The 14,230-nt window shown below is 39.9% G+C and overlaps 1 protein-coding gene across 15 annotated transcripts in view; it reads right to left on the bottom strand.

The window, feature by feature from the left end:
• The window catches only part of KIAA1217 (KIAA1217 ortholog), a 753,165-nt gene that overhangs the window by 377,843 nt on the left and 361,092 nt on the right, over positions 1-14,230 (bottom strand). Inside the window, exon 1 of one of the 15 annotated variants that reach the window (XM_074324917.2) lies at positions 4,881-5,272. The exons of the other annotated variants lie outside the window; for them this stretch is intronic. The gene's annotated coding sequence lies outside the window, so the exon portion shown is untranslated. Of the gene's footprint in view, positions 1-4,880; positions 5,273-14,230 lie in introns of those variants that run through there. 15 annotated transcript variants of the gene reach the window in all.

The following is a 14,230-nucleotide window of genomic DNA, read 5'->3' as shown; positions in this document are numbered from 1 at the left end:
TTTTTAAAAGCTGCGGTATTAGTACAAGGATAGATTGAAGAAAAAAAGACATATGGGGGCTCAATAGCATTAAATATCACTGGGAAAAGAGATTTTACTGGGACAATTATTTATATATAAAAAAGAAAATTTGATTAATACATCACACTATACAGAAATCTAAATTCTAGGTGGATTAAAGATCTCATTGGGAAAAAAAAGTATAATTGTAAAACTTTCAAAGAAAAGATAGAAAAGTAATTTTATTAAAATATTTAAGGTTTCCCAATGTACAATCCGTGAAGACAATTATTGACAGATTTAACTATATTAAAAAATTTAAATTTCTGTATGATGAAAGATACCACAAATAAGTGAAAAGATAACTTACTGACTGGGGTAGATATTTTCAAGTCTTATGCCCCCTCTCACAATTACTCCAGAATATAAAGAAAGTGACTACAAGTACACAAGAAAATACAATTAAAGGAAAAAAAGTGGGTAAAATATATCACACATAATTTTCAATTGGAATGCTCAATAACATTATGCAAATATACTTAGCTTCACCAGTAATGAGACAGTCCTTACACCCAAGAGATTAGCACAACAGAATATTTGATTATACCAAGTATCAGAAAAGATGTGGGGGAACAGAAATGCTAAATCGGTGGTTCTTAACCCTAGTTGTACATTAGAATCACCCGGGGAACTTTAAAACACATGCCAGTCTTGGCTTCCATCCTCACAGATTCTGATTTAATTGGTCTGAGGTGAGACTTAGGCATTGATAATTTTTAAAAGCTCCCCAGATGATTCTTTTCTGCAGCAGGAGTTTGAAACTACTGTTTAACACTGTCGGTGGTTGAACAAACCCATTGAGTTTGGAGAGCCAGTAAAGGGAAGATGTAGGTCCCTATGACACAACAATTCAACTTCTAGGTGACTCGGCTTGACGAATTCTTGCACCAGTGTAAAAGGATACATGCAGGGATCATGGCAGTACTGTCGTATATAGCAAAACTGCAGGGATCACCTCAATTTCCTCAATAGAAAAATGGATAAATCAGCCTTGGATTATTTATGCAATGTGATGCTATCCTGCAGTTATAATAAATGGACGCGGTACCTATGTATCAACATGGCTACATCTCCAAAACAATATTGAATTAAAAACAGCTACAAAAGAATATGGACAATGCTTTATATATTTTAAAAATTGAACACAAATCAATAGTATAACGACAAATAGATATAACCATGTATAGATATTTCATGTCTGGATCTTATTACCCACTTCCCCCACACTCACATAGTAAAAATACTAAAATATCCATTGGAATAACATATAACAATCTTAGGATAATTATCTCTTGTGAGGGAAAGAGGGGGAAAAGAAGGAAGCAGTGCTTTGACTGTATTTGTGATGTGTTTCATTTTACTTTATATCTAAACTGAAGATGGTAAATGACATCTTGGTTGTGGATTTGCAGATAAGTATCATATGATTTTTGTATGTTTTGGGATATTTTATATTAAAATATTTAAGTCAAAAGAGCAATGCAATTGGTATAATTATGGGGGCATATATTATTTTTTAATCATTGAAAAAATATTTTTAGACATAGAACTAAAAAGTAAACCAAAAAAATGCATTGGCTATGGAGGCCAGAAGTTACAATTCTCATTCTATTTTTGCAGCTAATTAGTAATGTGCAAAACATCTCACTACATTGGCTTCAGTTTCCTCATACATAGTGTAAAGGAGTTGGATAAGATAATCCAAAACCCATTCTAACTTCAAATGTCTGTGAGTCTAAAGTTGTAAGAAGATAGTGTTTCTGAACTCAATTTTTCTCTCTCCTTGGACACCAACTTCAAAGTATATACTCACTCACACTAGATCAGTCCATTTGTTCCCAAACTATAATCAAGGACTATCCCAGAAAGTGATGTCCTAAGAGGTATTCAACAATCACTGAATCAAAGATATAATAAAGATAGCAAATTCACTGAAAATGTTTCCATGGAGTGGATTAGGAACAATATGAAAATAAAACAAAACAAAAAAATGACTTCCACTCTCATTTTATAAATGTACTGTTTCTTTGCTCATTTACTCATTGATTATTTCATATGCTGTTTGTCCTGTATAAACATCTACAAACCAGCGTATCCCAATTTGTCATATGTTAATAAAATTTTTATAACAGTAGATGTTATAATAAACTTTTCTTAAAATTTATGGTTTATGACTACAAAAAAATATGAACCCTCCCTCTCCACACCCACCATCTTCTGTTAATATGAAAAACTTTGTTCTATCTTTTAAGTGTCTTATTTGCTCCTAATTAGAACCTGGTCCAACACAAACAACTAAAACACATTTGCTCACTAATGTGCTGTTTTCTCCCCAGGATTTTGATGCTTTCAGCCAACAAGGTTTAATTTTAATTATCCCTGTAACCCTGCAGAAAGTGAAATACAGAGAAGCATAATGTGAGGTGAAGTCACACTTTACAAAGAGGCTAATGCAGAACAGAGAGAAATAAAATCCATTTTCAAAACATGTACCAAAAATTCACTGCTGAGATCCCAATTTCTCCTCCCACTCCAACCTAACCTGCTACTTATTCTAGGCTACCTATTTTCTGCCAGAAATGTTATCCATAAATTAAACTAATACAAAAATAATCCTGGACAATCCACAACCTTGGTAGTTATACATTTGAGTGAAAGAAATAACAATGACAACAACAAAACAAGAACACCAGATGCTAACTGATAGAACATTCTTGGATCGTTTTTGTTCTTCAGTCATTGAAATATGTGATTGAGGTTGCCTGTATTACAGGTAAGGTAAGGTAAGGGTTAATGCCGTAAGTGTCATAGAATATTTAATATCACACCTGGCAAAAGATGGTGGTCAGTACCTGTAAGATGTACCAGCACCACCATCATCATCGCCACCACCACCACCACCATCGTCCTCACCTGCTAGTGCCACAGGACATGGTACTTCAGATTTGTCCAGGACATAGGTTTATAAAAGAGCCACTCAAAGAAACCATTCCCTTTACAAAGGAAGGTGGTCCAAGGTTGCAGAGATGACCTGATGTCGTTTGAAATTGAGCAATATAATTCCCACTGGGGGGAAAAAGGCACAGAGGTTCATGCTCATGTAGTAGGTAGACAACAGGCCACTTAAAGAAAGCAACATTTATTGAACATTCTCTTAACTGGTCAGGGAGGAGCATGACAAGCAGGAAGCCCACCTTCCTCATGGCTCTCCTTTGTCGGGGGGCCAACACCAAAATCGCCATAGCTGATGGGTAGCCAGCATCCAGAGGGGAAAAGCACAAACCCTTACGCACAACTGAATCAGAAAGCAAGTAATTCCCCTGAAAGCAACAACCACCCTGGATGGTAAAGACCAGACTCATTTGGGTCCATTTTTCACAGTTCCCAGACCACCCGCTCCCTTTCAGGCCATCCAAGATGACACTGTCACCGCTAACTCTTTCAAAAGTGGGACACAGATGCCCGTGGTTCACAACAGGAGTTTGCCCTTGGACTACAACTAGCTGCTACACAACATGGAGGGGAAAATTTAAAGGACAGCTAGAGACGGTCTGGCAGATAATGATGTTTAACAGTAACAAGGCCAGTTCTGCGAGCACTGCCTTTGGCAACCAATAGTGAACAGGAATCATGTTTCTTAGAGGACAAGGCAGACAGTATCTAAAGACAAGAGGAAGTTGGAGGGAAGAATGCAACAGTCTCCATTCACGGAAGGGGCTTTCACCATTATCCTCCTGTTGAATGCATCATTTCAGACCACCTGGTCTAGAAAGCTGTGGCCCAGATGACAGCTTTAGTGGGGAAGTGGGGGAAGTGGGGTGCAGAGGAAGCACAGATCATCCCTATGTTCATTCTCACCCACATGTCAACCAGACAATACTTTGAAAGCAGCCAGCTCGTCCCCTAAATGATTGCTGGGAAAGGCAGCACGACATCTCCAGTAGCAGACTCATGATTTACAGCTACCACACAAGGAGGAGAGGAGGGTGGGCTGAGGGATGGGTGCTGGAAATTAGGAGTCCAGAGGGGAACAGAACATTATGACCCCTTCTAGTTACCTCCCTGACTCCTTGCACACCACCCAACCACATCCTGCTAGATCAGCTTGACAACTCTGGGTCCTGGAGTCCTGAGCAGGCGCCAACAAACGGACAGCTGGAGCTCAATTTAATAGTGTAATCAAAGAAAGGCAACAGCAGCTGAAATATTTCAATGTTTCAATGCCCTTTTGACACAGAGTAAGTTGTTTTTTGTTTTTTTGCTTTTTGCTTTTTTTTTTTTTTTTTTTTTTACATTTGCAACACAATTTCAGGGCATTTTCAACGGGTTCACAAGAGTCACAGTTTCAGCGAATTTTACTCTCAATTTACAGGTCCTTCAGCAAATTTTACTTGAGATTTACAGGTTTTTCAGCAACTCTACCTCAATATTCCAGAGACATTGACAAAAGTTGATTTGCTTGCTAGAGCAACAACGCTCTTTTCAGAAGACATTTTCAGTTGCTTATTTTCCAATCCAAAAATACAGTTTATATTACTGGAGGAAATGAGGCAGAAGATATTCATGTCAAACATTAATGAAATTACATGATTCTTGGCATAAAAACATCAACATTACTATAAATATGACCTGCTACTTGCTAACCAGTGTTATGAGCAGAGTACTCTGTACCTCATCTTGTAATTAATTTATGAGTTGGTAAATCATTTTACTTATATTTAGAGTCCAATTGATAACTTCATTGAGATTACAATATGCAAAAAAAGCTTATTAGGGGATTAAGAAGGAAGAAAAGAGAATAACAAAGACAAAGTACTCACTTGCAGTGATATTTTTCAAGTAATCCTGAATTTCAAATTTGGTTTAAGAGCGATGTCCCTAATCTGAGCTATACTCCTTTGGTCCTCAGGGTAAACTCCATTCTTCCATAGGACACATCTTTGAGAAATCTTCCTTTTGTATTTACTGGGAAGTAGTGAAAAACAAGACTGTCCTTAAAACAAAAAACGAAAAACAAAACCCACAAAGTCCAGAATGTAAGCCACAAAAGAAAAAGAAAACTTCTCCAAAACCAATATCTAATTCAGAAGTGTCACTGCTCCCCTAACTCCGTCTGCAGGCGTCCTCTCGAATTCCTCGTGACATTTCTCATCATCCAGCCAGTGCTGTTTTACAGCCATGTGAGGATGTTTGAAGAGAGAGAAATGAACTCGTTCTCTGAAGTTCCTTGTAGTAAAGGAAAACATATGGAGGATTTCCTGCTGAGGATTCCCTACCGAGGCACAAATTCGAGGGGGTGTGGAATTTACTTGTTAAGGCTCTCGTTTCCTAGACTCAGCACTATCTGCTCAGCAATCAGCACGCAGGCGCAGCTGCAGCCTGTTCTGCAGAGAACTCTTCTTCTGAAACAACCAGGCACCGGAGACCACTCTAGGAAGGTCAACAGTATGCTAGTGCCCTGTTTGTCATAGCCCTTGTCTCAATCACATTTTACCTCTAGGACCAGATAAATGTCTGTGAGGACATTCTACTGAAATATAGGTTTCTTTTCGCATGTGTTTCCTACGTATGTCTTCTCCTCCTGATTGCTATCTGAGATACTTTCCAGGTGCGCACACTTCGTGAGCACGGTCCCGAAAATTAATTTAAAACGTTACCAGTGTTTTCTTTCCCTTTGCACCTCTTCCCCATTTGAAAGTATACTTCAGAGGGCAGCACATTTCAAAATACGTTATGAAGACACCGGTTGGCTTAGGAATACAAACTGCACATAGGAGGTAAACCGCATTCTACACAAGCCTCTCAAAGCTATAGCGGACTGCCCACTGACCCCACAGATAAATACTCTTTAGTTTGAAAAATAGAAACAGCTAATATCTCAAAATCTACCTTTAAAAGCACTATTTGGGGTTACTTCCTTCCCCATCCTCAACAGTGACGACACTACCGCCCATAAGGGGAGTTTTCCCCCTATTAATATAGCAATCCCATTCACAAAACATTAACCATGTAAGCTACAGCTTAGCTGTGTGGTGGGCTTAATAAAACTATTTTCAAAATTATATGGAAGAATGTTCTACATCAGAGGTCCACAGCTATCACCTATGGGACAAATCAGGCCCACAGCCAGTATTTGTAAATAAAGTTTTATTGGAACACAGTCACACCCATTTGTTCATATGTTGTCCATGGCTGCTTTCATGTTACAATGGCAACATTGAGTGGTTAAGACAAAGGCTGCGTAGTCCCCAAAGCCTAAAATATTTACTGTCTAGCCCTTTACAGAAAAAGCTTGCAGACCTACCTCCTATAAAATAGAGGGTCACTAGATAACTACAAATCCATAGGCTTGTGTAATGCAGGGTGGCCTGCGGGGTCTCTGCTCCCGATCCCCACACAAGAACGCAGGATATGGTGAGGCCAAAAAGGAACACCCACGGAGCCGTAGGTAGGGGGAGTCATACCACTATATTCTCGCTGGTGGCTGGGTTGGAGAAACAGGAAACAGGAGCCATACAATTCTCAACCCTCATTGCTCCACTTGCAGGCTCAGCCACCATCTTCTTGCTAGCCCCCCATTTTTCTCTCTCTGCTAGCGAAGCCACAGCAGTTATATTAGTGGCCAATGGCTCACTGGTTACAGCTGATGGCCAACTAGCCACAGCTGATGGCCATGCAATCACAGTTGGCCATTTACTACCTGAGCCAGCACCTGTCTATGTGAGGCCGAGAGCCTGGAAACTACTTTCTGGGGCTCTGCCCCCACAGCTTGTTTTTCTGAGTTGTGCAGTCAGAAAAATCATCTTAATCCTATTTAAGGAAATGCTGATCACTTGAATGTCCTCCCAGAGTTGACATGGCAGGAGGGCTTCCTGGGGCATTGGGTTGGGGCGGAACCCCAAGCTCCCAGGGCACAAAATGGATCATATAAGGGGTGTGGTGGGATGACACAGTCAGAGGAACAATCCAGACATCATCAAGGAGGGAAGCCAGAGAAGCAGGACTGAGAGTGAGAATTCAGGAGCATAAGCCCACCATCAATGGAGGAAAACATACTGAAGAGTGGTCACAAGTCAGGATATGGAGTAGGAAATGGCTGGAGCAAGCTGTTAGGACTAAGACCTTGAGGGAAAAAAATAAGGAATTGGATACTTTCTTTCTGGTGTCCTGGTGGAAGCACGACTAGATTGTCCCAATTTGTCCAGGACTTTCCTGGTTTGAAAACCAAAGCGCCTGCATCCAGGAACCTCCTCAGTCCCAAGGAACATGAACGTGGGCTGCCCGACCTGCTGATGCTGTGCAGGGAGCTGTGGAAGTCAGGCTGGAAAGCAAAACCTGAAAACAGTAGCCGTCCTTCCCAGGGCTTAGTCCTTAGACCTTAGAGAGCTTAGGCAAGAGGCAGGGAGCCACTTTGGTGCTACTGGGGGCCACTGAGGGACCCTGGAGAAAGACAGGGCCTCTGTTCTCAGTGGGTATGCGATCTTGCTGTAAGAACTCACACTGTGTGAACAGGAAGAGAATAACCTCAAAACAACCCGTAAACAAGCGTGAGATCATCTGTCCTACTGGACAGTTTTTGGCCTGGCTTTTTTATCCCAAAGCCAGTCTGCATTTTTTCTAGAATAGCTGACCGGCATGATTTGATTACTGTCCGTTACTTTGAACTCTCAGCTTTAATTCCCCCAAACTCTACAGCAATCCCAAATATTGCTCAGGTTTTAAGTTTAACTGCTTCTCCCTTAAAAAAAAAAAAATGCTGACCGAACTTCCTAGGCCCCATGAACGCAGGAATTTTTTCACTCATCAATCCATCAGTAAATCAGCCCATCAACAATATTTCTTGAGCAGCTACTATGTGCCAGGCACTGGCCTGAACCTGGGGTGGAAGACTGAATCAGATAGGCAAGGCCTCTGGCCTCATGGAGGGAAAAGGGAAAGCAAAAAAACCCAGATAATTTTAGACTGTGATAAGAGACTGAGGAGAAATAAGCCAAGTGATATGCTGTAGAATAGCTGTGGGGTGGGGTGGGGATTCTATCCTAGATAGGGTGGTCAGAGAGAGCCTTTTACATTCTAGCTGAATGCTAGAAGCTGAGAAGGAGTGGGCTGTACAGTGAGCTATGAAAGCTATAAGTTCAAAGACAGAGGTAGGAAGGAACTTGGCATGTCCCAAAAAGCAAAAAGTACACTGGTGTGACATAGTGGGCAAGTGGGGAGGGTTAGAGACAAGATGGTGTGTGGTGATGGAGGGAGAACTGACCTTGGGTGGCCAACACACAATGTGATATATAGATGATGTAATACAGAATTGCACACTTGAAACCTGTGTAACTTTATTAACCATTGTCACCCCAATAAACTTAAAAAAAAAAAAAAAAGATGGTGTGTGTTCTTGCAGGAATGATGAGAAGGTCTGGAATTTTTCCAAGGGCAAGGCAAAACTGTGGGAGGGAGTTTAGCAGGGGAATGTCTGTGATTTGACTTATGTTTCAAAAGGATTTCTCTAGCCCTACTGCTGAGAATGGATTGGAGGGAGGTAAGAATGAAAATGAGATCAGTTGAGAGGTGAGTGTTGGCTGGGATAAAATGGTGTCATTGATGTTTAACGGAAGGGAATGGTTTCGAGATGTATTTTGGAGGTACAGCATATCTACCCCAGAAACAGTAATCTAAAATCATCTCATTTAGTTGTTCACATGATAATGTTTCATTTCCACCCACTTGAGGGAAACTCCAGAGTGCAGGGATCTTGCTTTTCTTACTGATCACCCTATCCCCAGCCCCCATCCCATGCCTCACACAGAGAAAGAACTGTTATTCTGTCCACTGTACATCAGGCATTGTGAACAAAAAGCCACCACTGAGCAGGGTGAGTCTCGAAACTACACAGTGAGAAGTGAGCACACTGCTCTGTCAAAAAGCTATCTTTGCTTCTGGAGTTTGAACACGGGGTGTATACAGTAGATCAGCTCACTCAGCATCTCTTCCAACTCATTTCAGAGAGCTTCCTTCACGGTAGAGCTTGGACAGCCGAAAAGGACATTTCTCAGATGCCTTGCAGCCAGGATTCTGCCAGTCATACACACTCTCACAGACTTGAATTTGGTCCTGAGTTAAGTGGGGAAATGCGGTAGTACAGGAGGTACACATTCTCCAGGTACAGATTAACAAGATAGCGTGGCATTGCCAGCTTCATGGGCTGTGACAGAGGGCCCAAAGTCTAGAAGGGCCCCACACTTGTTGATGTTCTGTTGTCACTGTCTTGATTCTTAATCATTTCGAGCAGGGGCATTTTTATTTTGTACTAGCCACACAAAGTATGTAGCTGGCCCTGCCCATCATTCTGGGGTCAGCCCCCTCCACTCTGGAGGGAGCAAGGACCATGTGTTCTCAGAGCCAGCAGGTGTGGCAACAGCTTCCAGTTCTTTGGATATTGCCTCAGGTACCACCATCCAGGAGTCAACACCTGGGGCAGTGGCTCCCTGGTCCTCATCTTCCCGGTCATGACAGAGGGAGGTCAACTGTGCTCACAGGTATTGGGTCAGGAGCTATTTTTAAAGGCTCCACCTAGATCCTGACCCTCCAGCTCTCTAAAGATTTTGTGAGCAAAATTCCCTTTCCGTTTAAAATAGAAAGGATGCTGCTATCTTCAACAATACTCATTCTTAATTAAGGACACACTTGAGGAAAAGGCTGGCTTCTTAAAGAGTTCTTTTTACTGTTTTATCATCAGATTTTGTACAGTTGAGGTGGTAGAATTTAGCGGCACTTCTGAGATTCCATGTTCTGGACACACTCTTTATGAGGAGAAGAGGCTGAGCTGCTGTTTAGCAGGATGGACTTGGGCACATTAGTTACATCCTTTAATTGTGAAGATGCAGTCTTTTCCTTACTGATGTACTGTTGATGTCCCATCGCTGGATCTAGAAGCATAGCCTGTCTACATTCTGTCTTGGATGTCCGTGTGACAGGTGGAATGTGAGCAAGCTGTTTGTCCAGGTGTATTGGTTACCGTGGCTGTCATGACAAATTCTTACAAACTGAGTGGTTTAAAACAATAGGAATTTATCTTCTCACAGTTCTGGAGGCCAGTAGTCCCAGACCAAGGTGTAGCAGGGTTGGTTCCTTCTGGAGGCTCTGAGGGAGAATCTGTTCTCTCTGCCTCTCTCCTAGCTTCCGGTGGTTGCTGGCAATCTTTGGCTTTCCTAGGCATTCTTTAATCTCTGCATGGCCTTCTCCTCTGTGCACATCTATGTTCTTTTCTCTTTTTCTAAGGACATGGTCATTGGATTAGGTCCAACCTTAATCCATTATGACCTCATTTTATTTACACCTGCAAAGACCTTATTTCCAAACAAGGTCACATTCTGAGGTTCTGAGTGGATGTGAATTTGCATGGGCACTATTCATCCCACTACACCAGGGTATAGATTTGAGCATATGGGACAGAATAAGGCCATTTGGTCTACACACAAGTCAAACATCGTGACCTCGTGACTGTCCATTCCCAGCTAGCTGAACCAATCAGCTGAAGATACGTGAGGTTAGAAAAACTTAAAAGTAACCAATCATACTATAGTGGAAGAAAGTGAAAGACGACGCGGTTTGTTTTACCTTCAAACACATTCTACTATTTGTGGTACCTCTGTATATGTGATGACACTTTGCTTTCTTCCAATGCATTTGTTGCCCGAAAATCTTGAAGTTGCAGGAAAATGCCCATAATTTACTCAAAACAAACCATCAAAAATACCAACCCCCTCATCTAAACCATTTGTTTTTCATCTAAAATGTTTTCTCCATGATGCACCCCTCTGATAGTGCTCTGCCCAGGGAAATTTCTATAGTACCACTAGCAAAAGCCAAGTGATTGTGTGGAAGGAAAGGTCAGGCAAAGTCATTGTCACTTCACTCATGTACTGTGACGACATTTTACATTTCACAAGTCAAAAAATAATTGAGTCTATTTTAGATACTTTTTAAAGTTCAATGAGATCCAGTTCCCCCCAAAATGAATACTTAAAATGACACTACAAAATATAGCCTTACGATGGAGATACCTTTTTTATGGGCATTGACTTTGGAAGATTAATATAGAATGTTATTTTTTTGCTTGTATTTGGCTTCTGCATGGTAATGAGGCAGCAGTAAACTTTATGTTCCTGAAATGTGTAAGAATTGTATTTTGTACCAAATGGCTAATATCAAAAATAACTACTGGTATAAACAAGCCACGTAACACAATCATTCATAGCATACATTAATGTGTCATTGAAAATATTAACAGTGCCTCTTGTAGCTACAAAAATCTGAATATTTAAGTTATAAGAATGCATAAAGAAAAATATTACTTAAAAATATGTCCTGTCTGAAAAAAATAACATGAAAATAGATTTTGGAGGTTAGTTATCGAACTTACTCATTTTTTAAAATTAGTTTCAGGTGCACAAAACAGAGTAATAGACATTTATCATTTATATCCCTCACATAGAGACACCCCCCTCCCCATCTACTACCCCTCTGACATCGCTCACAGCCATTACATTTCTACTGACTCTATTCCTAATGCTGTACTCCACAGCTTCAGTGTCCATCGAATACCCTACAAAATCTTTACAAGATTATTGATTGCATTCCCCAAATTGACTTTCGTTTCCCCATGACAGTCTTGTGGTTAGCTACTGTACTTTCTAATACCCTCCCCTTCCCCCTTATCCCCACCCCCCATCCCATCTAGCAATCCTCAGTTTTTCCTCTATGTCTCATACGCACTTTGACGAAAGTAAAACTTGCATTGTTTTAACTTGCATTTGTTCCCATACAATTTCAAGTTCAAACTTACAATGCAGAAACATTACTACCACAATAGGCAACTAAAACCTATGCCATTTCACGTTAATTAATGAATTATTTCTTATCACACTTTCTCAATAAAGGTTTATAATCTACTTATTTTAGGTGGTGAAATTAAGACAAAAAACCTTTTGAGATTTATTTTTTAGGCCTACAGAAGGAGTCAGAGCCAAAGGAAGACAAGAAAAAAGCTATTGGTCAGGACTTTGTATAAATATGCCTCGATCTACATATATTTTTCTTCTCTAGTCACATAATGACAGACTTTCATGTCACCATTAAAGAGATGCCAAATACCTTCAATTTGTAATTTTTTTTATTGTCTAACCATAGCAATCATCAATAGAAAACAAACTCCTTTGGAAAATGAATCATCGTGTTTTTATTCCTTTTTTTTTTTTTTGTTCCCCGAGGGCACAGAATAAAATCACAGATTCTCCTACTTAATAGTTCTCTCATATGGATAAAGGAGAGCTCTGAACATCTGTGCTGATACTTTACTTTCCTGTTATTGATACAAATATACAACTAGTTCATCTTCACATAAAGACAGAATCAATTTACCAATATTGACAAGGCAAATTGAACCACAATTTGCTTATACAAACTCAATTAAATTAGACTGTCCCAAAATCCAGTTCCCATCCATAGTAATACCACAGCCATTCTGTACTTGGTGTGTATGTAAAAAATTGTAAACAAACAAACAAACAATACCCTTGAATTATTAGCAACAATAAAATGAAATTTTTATTTCAATGTTTACCAATTACAAATTATTCTGAAACCAAACCCTGAATTGCTGCCTTTGATCACTGTGACAGATACTCAGTTCTTCCTTCATCTTTTATAACTGCCATACATTTTCTCTTTATTCCTGGTTCCGTTTGTGTTTAGTCCTTCATCAATCATTTTACTCATTATCTTTCCTTTAACTTTTAAGCTTTTTTCCTATCCTTTTCAACATTCTTCGTATCCCCCTGAATGTCCATCTGGATTTTTGTTGATTTTAGATCCCCCTGAACTTACTTTCTCTCCATCCCCCAGGTTCTATCTGTTGGCCTTTCTGCTGGTTTTCTCCACCACAATTAATTCACATAGAGAATTAATGATGGAAGGTGGGAGTCGTACAGAAACCGCAAAGCTGTGGATCAACGTAAATACTGCTCAGCAGTATATCCAGCAAACAAGTATATTTTGGTTTTTACTTAAAAAAAAGACTACAATTGAATTGAAAAGTTAATAAACTTAACTAGCTACATAAATCAAAGTAGTTATCACAATGACAAATGAAAAGGCAACTGGGAAGATAAACAAAAGCGTTGGTAAGTTTCTTTCCATTTGTGACATTAAATAATGTAAACATCCATAGTAGCATTTTACTTGTTTGCATTGTTGTTACTCATGGTGTTGATTTCTCAGATCACTAATGAAAAGAGTGATGAATAAAGTGAAATTCAAGCTAGAGCTAGTTTTGAGAGCACTTTGCTTTCTCTCAAGTGTCCCCCATCATTCATCATTAGATGTTGCTTAGATTTCCATCTACTTTGTAATCTAGGGGACATATTTAGATCTTGGCAAGTTTGAATTGACTTATTGGGTAAAATTCAGTGATGTGGCAGAACTTGCTTCTTGAAAGTTCAGCTATGTTACATCTATTGCATTCTCCTTGTATATTAATTTTATCATTCCATAAAAAGGCAATTGAGTTAGTAAAACATGATTTCTAGTCCTCATTCTTCTAAACTTTAGTTGGTTTAAAGGTTTCTTTTCTCTTAATATTTGTTCAATTATTTCACAATGGATTCAAGCTAGACGTTCTGGGCAGTTAATTCTAAGACGTATTTTGCTAACCTCTTTTAAAACTGAGAGTACCATATTTTTTCTTTCCCTCCAGCTCAGGTTTACTATGCAGCCTATGATGTCTTTTTAAGCTTCAGAACCCTCTAGCCATTGAATGCTAGTTAATAACATGACTACCAGGCATCCTTATCTGTTTTTGCCACCTAACTATTTTTCGCTGTGAAGTAATCCAGCATTTGGATTGTCCCTGCCTCAGTAGAGGTTAGTATTTTTCTGAAGATGTGTGATTTCCTTCTGTTATAAATAATCCCTATGGTTACACAGTTGCTCACACCTAGTAGCTAAAATAAAATAGCCTGCCTTAGGATGAGAGGTCAAATCTGACACCTGCAGGCTTCTAGAACCTTCCTGGCTGCTTATTCCTACAGCTTCTCTTTTCTCCCTCTTCCCGTCCTTGATGTCATACCTGCTGGACGTTCTGACTCTTTTCCTAAATGAGCCCCCAGACCGGCTG

This window comes from Rhinolophus sinicus, chromosome 1, assembly GCF_057876585.1.
Source record: "Rhinolophus sinicus isolate RSI-liver-muscle chromosome 1, RSI-T2T, whole genome shotgun sequence".
Classification (NCBI taxonomy): Eukaryota; Metazoa; Chordata; class Mammalia; order Chiroptera; family Rhinolophidae; genus Rhinolophus; species Rhinolophus sinicus.
The sequence above is the reverse complement of the archived record's forward strand: the minus strand, read 5'-3'. Positions and strand labels throughout refer to the sequence as shown.